The following is a 16,458-nucleotide window of genomic DNA, read 5'->3' as shown; positions in this document are numbered from 1 at the left end:
GTCCCGTCCCGTCCCGTCCCGTCCCGACCGCTCCCATCCCGTCCCATCCCGTCCCATCCCGTCCCGTCCCGTCCCCGCCGCTTTCAGCCAAGGCTCTTCCCCTGATCGCTCCTGGTTTTCCCTTTATCTGCGGCGGGGAGGTGCGGATGAATGGTTTGGTGGGACGCGCTTCAGCGAGGAGGTGCCGGATTACAGCACACACTGTGGGCGATACATTGATTATTCCTAGGCTCTGCTTTCCCGCTTTCCCTGGCAGTCCCTGATTACCCGATACAACACATTACGGCACGGGGGTGTCCATTGTTCCGATAGTCAAAATTGTAATCGTACGGGGTTTCTCATTACGACTGCGTTGCACCTTAAAATGATACGGTTTTTATAAAAACACCCAAACCCACAGTCGAAAGATGAACTGCGTTCCGTGTGGGCATGAGTAGGCTCCCCATAGAAATCTCTGTTTAGCCTGTCAAAGACAAGTTCGGTTTGTGTTCAAGAATGTTTAATTTACATTCTCTGTTTCCGAAGCTTTAAATCACAGGCACTTTTTAACATGAAAAGTTGAGCACAACTTTGTTCGTTTCGTTACTAAAATGAGCCTTGCCTGCCTACCTGTCAGAGTGATTTCTAGAGACACGGGGAACATTTTCCCCCGTGACTTTGAGAATAAGAAGAAACGGGGATTTTACACAGTCTCAGCTGTTAGAGCATCGAGCCTCAAAAGATGAGATAGCAACCAGACTGAACCTGTAAAATCCTAGAGCACATCCGCAATGGTAAGGTCACGGCCGCTGCGAGGCGAGGGTGCTGCCACTCCCCTCGCTGCCTGAAAGAATCAGACAGATGTTGGAAAAAACACAGCCCTGATCGCTTGTTTTTCGCAGAGCAGCAGGACCTCGACTAGACCCTCGAGAAGGCTCTGCTGACAGCAAAGAGTTGCAGGAGTTCAGCCGCAGCAGGGCTTGTGCTGTGGGCTCGGTCCGTTCCACACACCCCAGGACTACAACGTCTGGGCTCAAACCCACCAAGCAGCAAGCATGAGAAGAAAACAAGGTGGTTTTTTTTTTTGGTTTTCTTTTTTTCTTGCTTGTAGTATTTTAAAATACAGTGATTTCTCAAACTTGTGGAAACTAACTTTTGACTACAGGTAACCTTCAAAGGATGGTGCTTAGTAGGGAGGTTTCCCTCCTCCAGTGCTCCACCACCACCACCAACCTCACCTCTATGTTTTGCTTACCGTATTCTATTACAAACAAGTAGGTACAGTTAAGCTCTCACTAAGTACAGGAGATATTCCTAGAATCTCAGTGTATTCTTTCGCACAATAAGAATAAGACAGACAGCACAAAGGAAAATAGCTTTTAAACACAAACCCACATGGCTCTTTGAAACCTTTGGCTAGAAAAAGCCAGCCAGCCTCAGATGACTATTCTGCTTCGAACAGCCACCACCTTGCTGATACGGTGTCATTCTAATGAAAAGGACGAAACTAGATCTTGTATTAGACATATGGCTAGTTTCTCTCTAGAGTGGATGGACGAGCTTTAAGGAAAACCTTAAAATTTCTTGCTAAATAGAGTACTGCCTCAAATGCTTCTTGTTCAGTGAAACATCAGAGGACTGCTTCTCAACACTTACTATGTGTATCATAATAAAGCCCTGACACTGTTTCATTAAGCACTGCATAAATTTAACAGGTTTGAGTCGACAATCTGACAAAAAGATTAATCTCAAACTCCCAACATAAACAGAACTTCCTTTAATGTTGGAAGATACTTTGCAGAAGGTATTTGCAAGCCTAGGTGATGTGACTACAGCAGGTTACAGAGAGTAGACCAGAATGAATTTTCTTCAGGATCAAGTCTGTCATTCCAGTTTTCCTGACTAGCATCTGAAGGTTTGGCTGCAATTTGAAGCACTTCCCACCCCTTTTGCTACCAGTTCTGAATGCTGATTCTCACTTCTTGATCACCAAAAGTAACGGCATTCAGCTGGGGTTTTCACAGTATTTTTCTGCATACTTTTGAATGGAGATGTGAACTTATTTCTCCTGACAGTAGGCTCATTTTTTCAGCTACTTCTGGTAAGCACTTTAAAAAGAACCTCCAGTCCCCCAGTACCTTGTCAACCACCAGATGAAAGCCACAGTCTTAAAACATGCCCTGTTTATCTCAGTATTTAATGTAGGACTGGGACGGATACAAAAGTTCTACCTCTCTGTGTCCTAATAATAATATCTCCATCTGACAGCCGGTTATTTCTGCAACTGTCATGATTCCTACTTTTCTAGAGCTGTTATTACCTTTATGTATTGCATATTATTACACTGCATATTCTTGGGAAGTTGTTCTTCTAGTGGCAGCATATGGAGGACCATCAACTGTCAACACAGAAGTTCATGCATTTAGAGTGCTCAGACACTCTGTGACATACATTGGAGGTACTGAAATAAGTTTTGGAAACCATCTAATTATTCCACTTGTTACTAAGTGTGAGGGAATGACTAACAAAAAGGAACACTTTCAGGTTTTAGTGGTAGCTTGTGAATTCATAAGGGGAGGCAGAATATCAGAATCTATGGAAGCCACACATTTGTCAGCCATACAATAGCATTGATCTGAACATCTCCAAAAAGTTATGAGAAAATAAATCTGCTATTTACATTACAGGCACCCTAACATTAAACACATTTACTGAACTGTGGCAGCACCACATATTTTTTGTATAATAACCTGTATTTTCGGTAAAGAATCCTGTTTCTGTAGTTCTCAATATGGATTCTGCAAACATCTTGAACAGGTGAATAAAGGTGACATATTGGATCAATAGAACTGCTCAGATTTATTTTAGGAGACAGAGATACTGGGGTATGTGGTATCAGTAAGAAGCTTGCAGCCAAAGAGGAAAACCTGATTGTGTGGGAATCAGTGAAGATTTTACTCCTGAGTTTAATGAGACCAAATTCCTTGTGAAATTTTGAAGGTGTTTCAAAATCAGTCTATTAGAGTGTGTGCTCTAACTACAGTGCAGTAGAGAAAGTCTCTCGCTGTCATGATGGTTCAAGGGTTTGAAGCTGGTTGGCTCTTTGGTCACTTTTAAAACTGGGATGAAACTATGGGATTCCATCTTCTGGTGGTCTCTAAGTCGTGGCAAGTACCTGATCTTTTCCTTACATTGCTCAAGCACATGCTGTACACCCAAGGCTCCATGTTTTAGCAAGCTCCTTATTTTTGTTCTATCACAGATATTTTTCCAGCTCTGAATTTGCACTTGGGTTTTTTGCAAGCATGGTAATTTGGACTTCTGAAAAATAAGTATTGTTCATGAAATTACATGTGGAAATGAGTTGCCTAAAATAAATCACCCCAGGTTTAATTTATATTCGATTGTTCATAGCCGTATTTATGAGTGTTTAAATGTTTTAAAAGGGGACCTATCCACATACCAGAGCTGCTTTTTAGGTAACGCAAAAGAAACGCTTTGCTCCAAGTTCTTTATTTTGGCCTTTATTAATGCATAAGTCTCTTTAATACTATTAATGAGCTATTCTCGATTTTTTCCTGCTGGGGAGGATGAGATAAACAAGCAGGCCTGATTTTTCCAGCTGCTAAATATGTAAGCAGCACGACGGCATCCAAGTGAAAGGTTTTTAGAAGGCAGCAGCAACAAGCGAACGGTGCTCTGGGGGCACTCTGGAAACAACGTGCCGGTTTTCAGAGGCAACAGGGAGAGCTCCCCCTCCTGTCCCGCTCCTTCCCAGCGCGGTGGGAAACGCATCATGGAGCCTCGGACACCGAAATGTGTTTAAGCACCAGTCTGCGTGCGATTATGCACGTATAAACCCACACGCCCACCCACACACGCAGGGGGAAAGCTGAAGTTAAAAAGGGAGGCTGTTGTCTATTTTTTTTTTCCCCAAGTAACAGCCCCAGAGGTCGCAGGCCAAAGTAAAGGTGAGGCTCGTAACTGGCTTCTCTTAATATTGCTGATAATTTACCTTATTATTCCCTGCTTGCCAAGGTGTTGTCAGCTCTCCATCAGGTTGCTTGGTAATGCCAGTCACCGTGGAAAACATATGTCTATGCAATCTTTCACCTGTATCCGAGGGAAGCCATAATAAACAGCAATTTAAATTCAGGTATTTGGTTTGCTGAAGTGTTTAATTAAACAAAGAAATTCATTATGTGAGTTCACAGAAAAGTTCCATTACGTTGGTTTATATTTTTTTTTGTTTGACTTTAAGTGGAAATGCTCCTCTGACTTTTTGTTTGGCACGCTAAGATGATAGATTATTTATGCCGTCAGAAGCAAATAAATGCAGTGAATAATTAAAATATTGGCTCCCAATATATTTTTTTAATAAGTAGACAGTCATTTTCATACACATGGAAAACATATATATGAGCTTCTCTCTTGCTTCAGTTCCACCCAAACCCCACTTCCACTTCAGTGATGTTTTTTCACCCATACCTTGGAGAAGGGGTACATTCCACTCGTTCCTGAGCTTGGACGAGCGCCCACAGCATTACTTGCACACAGTAGTGTCTGTAGATTCCTTTCTGCTGTGGATACTAATCTCAATCCAGAGCTTCCTTAGATGATTAGAGGCTGTTCTGCAAAATGTCAAGAGGTAGCTTTTGCAAAGCAGACTCAGTATGGCAGCTGAAATGGGAGTAGTGGCAGTTTTCCAAATACAAAGGTCTGGAAATGTTTGGAGATATTTTAATATTGATGAATTTTTTTTGAATTTTTTTTTGTGCTGCTTTAGGATATCAATGTCAAATCTGTGTGAATTAATGGCAAGACAGTGCCTTACCACCATTAATACTTTTTGAAACTTCTGGCAAAAAGGGAGAAACTTTATTTAACTTATTAAGTTATTAATAACAATTGCTCTTTTGGCCTGAATCCTCACATAATTTGATAAACAGAAAGAAAAGTTAGCTTGTTTCTATCATTCTTTGTTAAATACTTGCAGGCGTCCTGTTAAAATGCTTTTTTGTTTCCTGTTAATTTTCTCATGTTCCTTACAACAAAAGTAAGCAAGAAGAAGTCTGTAGCACAAGAGAACACTCATGCTATTAAAAATCAATCAATATTAAACCTTTTTGTAAGGTAGCAACACATGAAAAAACAAATTAGTAAAAATATGTCCCAGACATCAGTATTGACTGTGGGGAAAAATCTTTATCATCTTTCTACTGCTACACTCTGTCTATCCACTCTGGTTATTCAGTGACTCTTCTGTGATGCTTTCATATTGAATGCAATGCCAAAAATCAGGTAGAGAAAAATAAAGGACCTATTTAGACATATTATACCAGACTTGAACTTGGCTGTGACAAACTATGGGTTTGTAGCTTCATTACAACTAAGGTCTGTACCTCAGAATGAAATTAATCTTTAAAAAGAGATTCTGTGAATTTTTGAAGTTTCATTTGGTCCAAAATGGTGCTCTACTTGCTCTGTCACACGGGTTGGTAAGAGCATTTACTAAGCCCTACTTTCTTGAGGGTTTTTTCTTTCATTGGGGCTGACACCTAAAATGCTGATCTCCAAAGGCTGCTTTGGAGAAAGTCTGAGGTATTGAAGCACCCTGCTCACTCCATGTGTGCTGTGCCCCTGTTTTTTTAAACACATCAAAAGCAGGGAACTGGTGAGGTGTGGAGACTTGTGCTCCCTGCAACAGTCCTAAGCTGTAAACCTCCCTCTAAGGTGAACTGAGAATGTTTATAGACAAGGCATATTCATTTCTTCACCTACCATTTCTTGACAATGACTGTGTCCTCCCCTTTTGATTATTTTACTTCTCTGTACAGAACATGGCAGGAGAGAGTCTTCTTGGTTTTACTTTAAAAATAGGCAAGACTTCCAGATGCTACAATGGCAGGAGAAGATGGGGAAAGATTGTGTGGGATTGGGATACAGCAGAAAGTTCTCCCTTCTTTTTAACTTCACTCTTTTTTTTTAATAGATTATTTTGCTAATTCCTGAAAATACTGGTAACTTAGTCTACATCAAGTTCTTCCTAAAAAGTATCCCTACTCTTTTTGTCTCTCTGTGTAGAATAAAAGAATTTTTTACAATAATGGCAGTGGTTTATACATTTTCTCATAATCCTGTATTTCCCCTGTAGGCTTTGTTGCATGATATAGTATGTCAGTTTAAGTAACATCTGTCAAGGGATGGAAAGCAATTGCAGGTTCTTTTAATTCATAAAGTCATTCTGGAGTTTCTTCATCCTTAATTTTCTTGTCATGTTTTCAAAAACATTACATCATTTTGTCCAAATTACCCCCTGCATTGCATATACAAGATACAGTGGGTTATTAATTTCTTTCCAGGACCCAAAGAAACATGTCAAGGCAACTTCACTGATCTATATTAAATGATTTAGAGTTGGTAAAAGTTGAGCTTTGACATGTCATTATTTGACAATTACTCTTCTACAGCAATGCTTGTTTTCCTGCCAGCATCCCCCAGAATCCTACATGACATGTGATTCAATCTCTTGATCTTCTCAGTTATATTTACATTAATTTTACACATCCTAATGTACAATGGCAATGCCTTCACATTGATGTGGTGAAAAGTCTGTCAAAAAATCCAAATGTATCTTGGGCATGCATAACAGAGATATATTCAGGACTAGGATGGGGCACATATCTAGCAAATCAAAGAATTGCTGGGATTGGAAAAGACCTCTGGAGATCATACAGTCCAACCTCCCTGCTCAAAGCAGGCCAAGCTGGTTCTGTGTCCACTCATGTGTTGAGTAAGTATGAAGGTTCCATAGCATCTCTGGGCTGCCTCTTCCAGTGTTTCACCACATTCATAGTAAAAAACAAACAAACAAATAAACTTTTGCTTATGTTTACATGGAATTTGGTGAACTTCAATTTGTGCCCATATGCCTCTTTTTCCTATCACTGAGAAAAGACTGGTTCGGTCTTTTCTGCTTGCCTCCTCTCATTTGGATACTTAAACACATTGATCATACATTCCCTGAGCCTTCTCTTCTCCTTGCTAAACAATCCTAAATCTCTCAGCCTCTCAAACATCAGATGCTTCAGTCCCTGTATCATTTCCATGGCCTTCCACTGTCCTTGTTCCAGTGTGTCCATGTCTCTCTGACATGGTGGAGCTCAGATCTTGACCCAGCAATCCAGGTGTGTCTCACCAAAGCGGAGTAGAGAAGAAAGATCACATCCATTAACCTGCCAGCAGTGCTCTTCCTTGTGCACCCCAGCAATCATTGCTGCAAGGCTGCACTGCTGGCTCATGTTCAGATTGTTGAATACCAGGGTCCCCAGGACCTTCCCTGCAAGGCTGCTTTTTAGCTGCTTCTCCAGCTTCATTACCACAAATATTGTTCTGATCTGCGTGCAGGATTTCACATTTCTTTGCTGAAATTCATGAGATTCTTGTCAGCCTTTTCTCTTGCATCTTACTAAATTTGTTTTGATTCATGATCTTTTAGGTAATTAGTAATACTATTAGCTGGAAATATTTTGTTTTCATGAACTGTGTGGTTTTTCCTAATTAAATCATGCATGTAACATTAATGATCTATGTCTCTTACCATAAGTAGATTTTGCTCAAAGACAGTCCTGAGAATCCTTTCTACACAGGCAGGATCTTTTGCCTTAAAAATGATCATCCTTCTTCATCCAAGATTCTTGAAGTCCAATGTGGTTATTGATTTCTTTTCACAGTGCTACTGGTTAAAGCAGAATTGACATGTTCTTACCACTTGTTTTCAGGTCACCAGAGGGTGTAGATGGGAGACAGACACATACAGCTTCTATCCAACCAGATGGCTCAGCAAAGGCTTCCCATGAGACTTCAGCTTTGGACAGCTACTGGGAGTAGAGGGTCAGGAACACTGTGCTTATTTTCATTAGCATGCACTGAAATCCTGCTCACACACATGGCAAGCCCTGCCATGCTGGTGTTTATTTTGAGTATCACTCAAGGTGTCCAGGTGCAGCACCCTTCCTGCAAGCTCAAGCCTCAGTGGCTTGCAAAGCCAAAGCTCTGTATTATTTCTTCCTCTCAGCCCCTCGGGACAATGTGAGAAATTGCCTGCTGCATCCTGTGTGTCACAGCTCGTGTCTCTTGAGCTGCGGTGAGAGGAGCTGCAGACTGAAGTTCACTGGCCTTGTCCAAAATGCCAACACTAAAACTAGGTCCAAGGCCAACTCCAAAACCTTGCCACCCATATGATTAGTTGGGGTCTTCTTGTCTGTTGTTAACTAATATTACAGCTACCAGTTAATATTACAGCTGTTTCACAGATGAGAAATCATCAGGCGAGAGATAAAGTGACAAAACACATGTACTGGAAGAGACTCATGGCCTCAACTAGAACTCAGCTCTTATGTCTTGTAAGACAGTCCTGTCACCATTAGAATGTGTAAGCTACCCTTCATGGAAAAAAATGAAATGTGAGCCTCCCTTTGAACCAGCTTGACTTTGAGCTCCCTCATGAAACACCAACAACCTTTGAAAGAATATGAGGATGGTACCATTGACAGATTTTACTTCAGCTGGCTGCAAATAAAGTTATTTGAAATAACTGCCAAAGCTGTAATTTATCAGACTTTTTCACAGATTCCACAAAAGCAAGGAAATTCAAAGTTGAAAGGCTTTCTTCAGGCAGCACATGCCAGGCATTTGTGCATGAATTGCAGGAGGGGAAACGATATGTTTCCTTTAGAGCTGTTGTTGCCATCATGGAAAGCGAACAAGCATCTGTGCTTTGGAAATCAGTGGATGGAAGGTGTTCCGTGAAAGGCAGCATGTGGGAAAGCAGCTTAAAATGGTGAGAGTGTATGAAAGTAGCAGGAGTTCTGAATGCCACCGGGAGAAGAAATGGAACAAGGCTGACACATAGAAAGGTGGCGAGAAAGCAAAAAGAAATGCAAAGAGGAGTACACTGAAGGGAAAGAAACCCACCCACTTTTGGCTAGAGAATAGGTCTGAACAAGTTCCAAGAGAGGAACAGAGAGAGAGAAAAAATTATAGGGTAGATGGAAAGTGTATCTATTAGATGATTGTGCAGGTGAAAATGTAAGTTGAAGTTTTGGTGTTTTGCTGTGGAAACAGATACAAAGCTAAAAATCAGATGTTCCAGCAGCACTCCTGATATAGCAAATCTGTACATTTATAGTATGTGAAACTTGTAGGATGATTCTTCTTTGCAGCATTTGCCACTGATCCTAAAAAAAAAAAAAAAGGAAGATTCACATTTAGGAATATTTAATTAAAGAGTACTACTTATCTTAAATCACCGTAAGTAAGGGTTGTACTGCCAGTCCTAAGGCTCTTCATTTCACTCCAGGGCTGACGATTTCCTGTGTCCCTACACTGCAAAGCTGAATCCAGAGTAACAATTTAATACTTGAGTGCCCAGAGTCAGGCAGATGCTTTGCATAAAAGTGTTCTCTTGTGCTTTTGGAGTGCCTGCAGCTCCCCCGGAGACCTGGTGGGTGCTAAGCACCTCTGAAAATCAGGTCACTGTCATTCAAGAGCTCAGAAAGCAACTGAGGTGCCAAAGTTTAAGACTAAACTTACAAGTAAGTGACATCATTGCCGAAGACTCTGTCCCTGAAGGACTGCTGTGCTTTCAATCATTTGAATTTTGCTATGTGATAGACATGCATTTGTAATTTAGATGCCTTTACAGCTTGTGACACCCTCCAGAAATTAGGAAAAAAGAAAGAGGGCATTACAGAGGAAAGAAGGAAGATGAGGGGAATTAATAAAACAGAAATGGATGGAGATGTTGTTCAAGATTATTTTAGACTAGTTTGGGCATTCCTCATTGGTTCTGACTGCAGATAGGAAGCTTAAAATAAATTAAATGAAGTGGGGTTCTTCCATATAACACATTAAAAAAGAACTGGGGAACACAGCGTCCACAGGATGTTTGGAGGGAAATAGGTTCAAACAGCTTCAAAGAGCTTGGAAAAGCCAGACTTGGAAGATCTGAAAAATCACTCCATGTTCATTTATAAAACATGATAGACTTGACAGAGCATCTGGCTCAAGAAGTCTCCAAAGTGCAGTCAGGTAGAAGTTAGGTGGACATACCTCAGAACTTATTTCTCCATATTTGCATAATTTCTCAACTATTGCCTGAATCATTTCATTCCGGCTCTTATGGGAGACAGGCTGTACTACTTTAAATGTTCCTTTGATCTGACTCAATGCTCTCATATTCTATTTTGCATTAGTAGCTTATGTTTTCCCTTGCATAGGTTACTTAACTGTGCTGGCCTAAGTCAATTGTTCTTCCTCTTGTCCTTCTGCAGCAGTAACTATGATTGCTGTGATGTCCAAATATGAACTATTTCAGCTCATGAAGAGGCAGGCAGGCATTTTAATTACAGGGATTAAAAGGAGAACAGATGCAAGTGAGTCGAGTGCTAGGTAAATATAAATGCATCACCCCTTGTACCCTGGAGTCATTGCTCTTTGTCTCCAACAGATTGACATCAGCATCATAATCAAACATCAACATCATAAATTCAAGAGCAGAGGGAATAGTACTGGAAAATACTTATTTTTAACAGAAGCATTTACCTAGACTGATGTAAAGTTTATAGATAGCACAGTATATTATAAATGGATAGATTTTAATTTCCTCAAAGCCATTTAGTCACTTAAAATACATTATTTTGTTTAGATACAGAATTACAAGGATGGATTCAAATGGTTTTAACTTGAGTTTTCCAACTCAAATTGAAAAAACATTTTCTGTATCATCCATGTTCACTTTCATATATGGAGCTTGGTTCCCAGACAGGCATTACTCTCCACCTGGTAGTAAGGCAGTGAGTGGGCACAGGGGTAGAGAAGTCCCTTACAAAACTGTTTCCTCCAGTGCTCTGGGCTTTAAAGTTGATCAGTAAACAGCAAGCCAGTGCTGAGTCTCTGGTGTGGAGTGCTCATGCTGCGCAGCTCTGCTCAGGGAGTGGGTAGTGGCTTTCCTGGGAACTGGATCTTTCAGGCATGTTTCAAAGGGGACGCACAAATAGAAAGGCACAGAAACCCAGGTGGAGGTAACAAAGACACTGATTTCTTCTACAAAATTTACTTCAGAGGAAATGTGCAGCCAGCCTTAGCTTTCAGTCTAAGTAATAAAAAGAGAAAGAAAGAAAAATGTGTCCAAACCCAGGACTACCAGCAGAAAAAAAAAAATTAGAATTGTATCTATGTTTTGATTATGCATGCGAATAGAAACCAGCAAAATATAAATAACACTTCATAAATTACATATAGCAAATTCCCAAGAAGTAAGCATTTTAACTAAGAAATCCATTTCTATTTATTTAAGTCCACATAAAATGTGCATGTTGTGTCTGTTTGCCAGTTTCCTATGACTATAATCCCTAGTTTATATCACTACCTGATAACTGTTCCATGATTAAGGTAGAGTTTTTCAAAACATTTTTCACCTAGCATAAAAAATACCATTTTTTCTTGCAGGATCCTCTCAAATCACTTAATCTTCTCTGATTTTAAGGGATAAGGAGATGGAACTCATTGAAAATAAATCCATAAAAAAATCTAGAAATTTGTAGGGTGGGGAATTTAATAGAGGGTATGTGGGTAAGCCTTTGTTTAGCATGGCTGTCACTTCCTCTTTGCTGCACTTCACTTTTGTCCAAAACATGAATTCCTGAGGCAGGAGACCATCTCCTTTGTTCTGGTTCTGAAATGTGTCTGGTTGGAGTTTTCTACCGCTACTGATGTTCAATTAAATACAAATAATAAATAGTTAATGGTTTGCTGAGCTGCAGAGGTGGGGCTAATCAGCTGAGACTTCATGGGGTGGTTAATGATGGATTAGGAATGGGGGAACTGATAAAGCTGAATATTTAAAGACTAATATTGTACAGGATGATGGATGTTTTGTCTGCTCTGATTGCGTATGAGCAGAAACTAACAATGCGCTTATCTTCCTCTTCCTTCTATTGTAGATTACGCAGCTCCAAAACGTTGCTGTTCTGAGTGTCTGTCCAAATTCCCCTGAGTGAAGCACTGCCCATCAGAGGAGATGGCCCGAGAGGCTCTCACAATGGAAATTGGGTGGGGAGGGGAACAAACAGTGACTCTATGAAGGGGGTACGTTATCAAGCTGCACACTCACCTACTTGTGTTCATACTCAGCTTGCTGAAATGGGGGGATTTCAATTGATTTTGTTTTCTTTTGCAGTGCTGACTGATGAGCCAGTGAGGAGGCAGCTGCGTTCTGAGGGCATGTGGCACAGGAGGGGCTTGTCCCACTGCCTGTGTTGCTGCTGAGACCCAGTGGGATCTTTGGCTTTCCGTCTGTGCCATGTACTGAGCTAACGAATCCCTGATGAGCCACTGTATCCCTGAGCCTGGTGTGCCATGAAAAGAGTTACACACACCTTCTCTGGCAAAGCATCCCTATGTATCACAGCTATATTTACTTGTTTGGAAAAAATCTTTTGCATTTGTTATCATTTATTAACCAGCAACGCATCAAGTTCTGATATTGGTATTAGAGTAGGTATAATTAGACTTAAAAATTAATACTTTTAAGTGTCAAATTCTGTCCAAGGGATGTGACTCCTACTGAAACCAACTGATGCTAAATGATGATGTTTTTTCAGTGTCTAACTACAGGATCAATAAGGCCTTTGCCCTTGTCAGTAGTTCTGTCAGCTGCTAGGAAGACAGGCAGCCTTGCAGACAAGGCACAGACAAGGAGGTCAAGAGAAGTGGATTCTTTTCTCAGTTTGCCTTAGGGCTTTTGCAAAGCCTTGGACAAATCGCACAACCTCTCTGTTAAACCTCCTGACTTCCAAAATGGAAATGATCATAACTATCTGCTTTCCCAGGATGCATTGGAGTAAATCAGTTCTTGGGAGGAGGGAAAGGTGAGGGGGGAATGGGTGTTTGTGGGAACAACAACTAAACAGGTGCTTTGGAAGGAACAGACATATTTCTGTTCACTTTTATTTTTGTAAACAGTCTTAGAGTGCACCTGGGATTTAACAAATTAAAAAATTAAGCAGCATCTAGGAGATTTGATCATGTAGACATGTTACAGTTACTACAATATATAACATTGCTAGTCTCATTCTCCTATAGGCATCATTTATTTGGTAACTATGAAAAATTGAAAGTTCAAATGCTCCAAATCAAATGAGAGTGCTTTAGAATTGTTTTACTTTAGATGGCAGTCAGGAAAATATTTCCACGTTTCATTTGCTAGAAAAGAGATCCAGTGCTGCCATTAGTAGCGGCTTTGATGTATTCTCTGGTACATTGGTCCAGAGCATGCTGATGTAAACAGAAGTGTCTCTTGACCTGTCATCTTTGTTCTTCAACTTTGATACTGGCCCCCTCCAGTGGCTCCTTTCTCCTCCTGGGGAGGCTTTAAAAAGTCAATTGATACAGGAAAAAAAAGAGTTTCAGTTTTCTTCTCTGCTTAAGACTCTAAAGAAATAGACACGTCTATTGTACAGTCACTGAAGTTCTTGAAATAGTGCACATTTTTCTCTCCAATCCTGAGGGGAAATGAGCAAAGAAAAGAAAGGGGAAAAAAGCATGTGGTTTTGTACACAACTTATGATATGGTAAGTACATCATACTTTTGCTTCTGATGGGTTTTTTTTTTTTGAGAGGAAAACTGAGAAGCTCTGTTTCAGAAACAGGCAGTGCAAACAGCAATGCCTATGGGTAAGTAGGTCCATCATTGCCTATTATAGGGCCACGGCTTTAGATGCCTGTAACTGTCAAATATTAGCTAATTTGTAATGATTTTTTCCTGTGATTGGTGTGCCAGCCTGAAGCTGATTTTTAAAATAGTACACTCAGTTTGAAAAATGACGTTAGCAAAAAAATGCATTCTCCTTGTGTTAAAAAATATCATTAGATTGCATGACTGAGAAACTCTCCATGCTCTTAACCTGAAATTTGGGAAAAGATTATCAAGAATTTGGAAGGTCTCATCCATAAACACATATGATAAGAAGAGCCTATGATTAGAATGCAGGCTATGCAGACAAGAGGATTATTGATGGTGAAACAAGAAGGCTGTGACAAGATCGAAAGAGCAGTAGCCTGTAGGGATTGTGTGTGGGACTGAAGCAAAGAAGTGAGGAGATTGGGAGAAAGAACCTATGAACTTGGACCAGGAGTCAAAAAACAACTACTGAAGTAAGACTCTTAGGCTGCTAAGAGAAGGGAGAGGGAGGAAGGCATTGGGCTGAGAGTGAGAGTCAGAAAGTCCTTAGGTATTACAGTACAATCTTCTCAGAGTCTCTGTAGTCAATAAATAATAATAAAAAAAAAGCTGTAAAATTACTGACAAAATATTTGCTTTATTCCTCTAACGACTGCTGCTTTTAAAGAACATCAACCTACGGATGGTGAATCCTGAGGAAGCCCTAGTGATAGAGTGCAGTGTTGTGGATATCAAGGGTCTTGCCCTAGTTCTAAACCACTTGGACTTAAAAGAATTCTACATAAAGAGTGCAGAGGCATTCAGATTTTTAGAATAACATAAAGAACAGCAAATTTAAAAAGTTAAAGTCTCACACATTAGGAGATGGTAGGTTTACTGCCCATAGAACCCTAATTCTCCCCAGTTTATATGTATTATTTTAAGCAGACTTTAATTGTATAATCATGTTAAGTTTTTCACAGAACACTAACCACATTAAGTGCAAGAATGGATATGGCTCAGGAAATGAATCAAGGAACTTGTCATTGCTACAGGATGAGGTGCCTTAGTAGCTCCTCTTAAGTGCATCCCTCCGGCAATTTTCATTAACTTAGGCTTTCTGCACAGAAACATGCCACTGCATTCTGTCATTTCTAAACTGTGTGTATGAGCTGAAACTCCCTATTTAGCAACAGTTTGTTCTGTGACACCAGCTAACGAAACTGCCTCAGTGGCAGCTCCTGCAAAGCAAAGCTTTATTCTCCCAGAGACAGGCAGCACAGAAAGTAAAGATTTGACACCAGAAGATTAACTCTTAAGTTACCTTTCCAGTTCTCATGGGTTTTCTCTATTCTAGTTTTTCCCCTCTCCATTGGGAGAGGTCACTTATGAGATGCCACAGGCACGTCCAGGTGTTGTTGAGTCCACAGTCAAAGCCCTTCCTTAGGATAGTACCTTTTAGAATTTTGGAGTTGTCTCAGGTGTCAGAACAATAAACATATTTTTATAGTTATTGAAACACGGGTGTGTTCCTCTTTAGCAGCTTCTCCCTTGCAACTGCAAGAGTTATATTGTGCTTTCCTAGTGTATCTTTGACTTTCCTAGTCAAAGGAAAGTTATATTGTGCTTTCCTAGTGTATCAAGAGTTATATTGTGCTTTGTGTATCTTTGTTTGTGATGGGATTGTTTTGTATTTGCTTCTTTTACAGTAGTATCCTTCAATGTAATTCTCTTTAAATAATGCAAACAAAAGAAAGCGATCTGTATCTTGTATTTCCAAACATAAGAAATGTAACACCCTCCTTTTCAACAGGAATGTAGTCAATAGAACAGTTTTCTCCTCAAAACTTTGCCTGATTTGTTGCAACAAAGCCTTGAAGATACAGAAGGAATGGATGTCAGTGATTGTAAAGACAGAGCACATCATATTCTTCCTTGGGTGTGAGGAAGTCACTTGAACCCAGTTGCTGAAGATGGCCAGTGAATTCTTCTCCTCTGTTAAGTCTATTCTCTGAATTCACAAAAGTTTTGGGGGCAGGTACCTGCAAAGAGGCATCAGTCACGGCTGTGCTCAGAATTAAGGAAACACTACATGATATACAGCAGATCCTACTGTGGAATTGTAGGACCCTGAAGTCTTGGGCACTCAAAATTAGCTGTCCCTTTTGATGTTCACTGTTCGGTTGAAAGCACCTCCTCAGCTCCCAAGGAGGCTGTTCATAACCCCCTTGGCTGGCTCAGAGCAGAGCACCATACAACGCAGCTACAGTGCACCAGCATGCTGTGAATAAAGGCTGCTGATGCCATGCCCCAGACAACTCTGGGAAGAGGAAAAAAGAATGCCCACACACTGTAATTATAGAATTATAGGATCATCAGGGTTGGAAAAGCCCGTCTAGATCAGAACATCAGCCGTCAGTCCGAGCATCAGAGCAGCACTGTAGCCCCTAACCCACACGAGTGCCAGATCCAGGTGCCTCCTGAACACACCCACGGTTGGTGTTTCCACCACCTCCCTGGGCAACTTACTCCAATGCCTGACCCTCCTAAAAGCGGAAAAAAAAAAAAAAGCAGAAATCATGTCTGTGTAGCTAAAGACCACGGGCCAAACACTTTAGGTGGGACCTGACCTCTTTTCCCCGCTGGTCCCCGCAGCAACCCGGGCGCAGGCAGAGCACCTGCCGCTCTGTGGGGCACCCGCGGCCAGCCAGGAGCCCGCACCAGGCGCGGGGAGCGCCCCCCCTCCCGCCGGACCC

At 40.9% G+C, this 16,458-nt stretch overlaps 1 long non-coding RNA gene across 2 annotated transcripts in view; it reads left to right on the top strand.

Moving 5' to 3' along the window:
• Window positions 1-15,543, top strand: part of LOC115949556 — a 16,202-nt gene extending 659 nt beyond the window's left edge. The window contains exons 2-4 of one of the 2 annotated variants that reach the window (XR_004082996.1): window positions 887-1,050; window positions 11,985-12,129; window positions 12,221-15,543. This is a non-coding gene — a long non-coding RNA (uncharacterized LOC115949556). Of the gene's footprint in view, window positions 1-881; window positions 1,051-11,984; window positions 12,130-12,220 lie in introns of both variants that reach the window. The other variant, XR_004082997.1, reaches the window with a different exon arrangement.
• Window positions 15,544-16,458: the final 915 nt, after the last annotated feature.

Source organism: Geospiza fortis, unplaced genomic scaffold (genome assembly GCF_000277835.1).
Source record: "Geospiza fortis unplaced genomic scaffold, GeoFor_1.0 scaffold98, whole genome shotgun sequence".
NCBI lineage: Eukaryota > Metazoa > Chordata > Aves > Passeriformes > Thraupidae > Geospiza > Geospiza fortis.
This window is presented reverse-complemented; position numbering and strand designations above follow the sequence as displayed.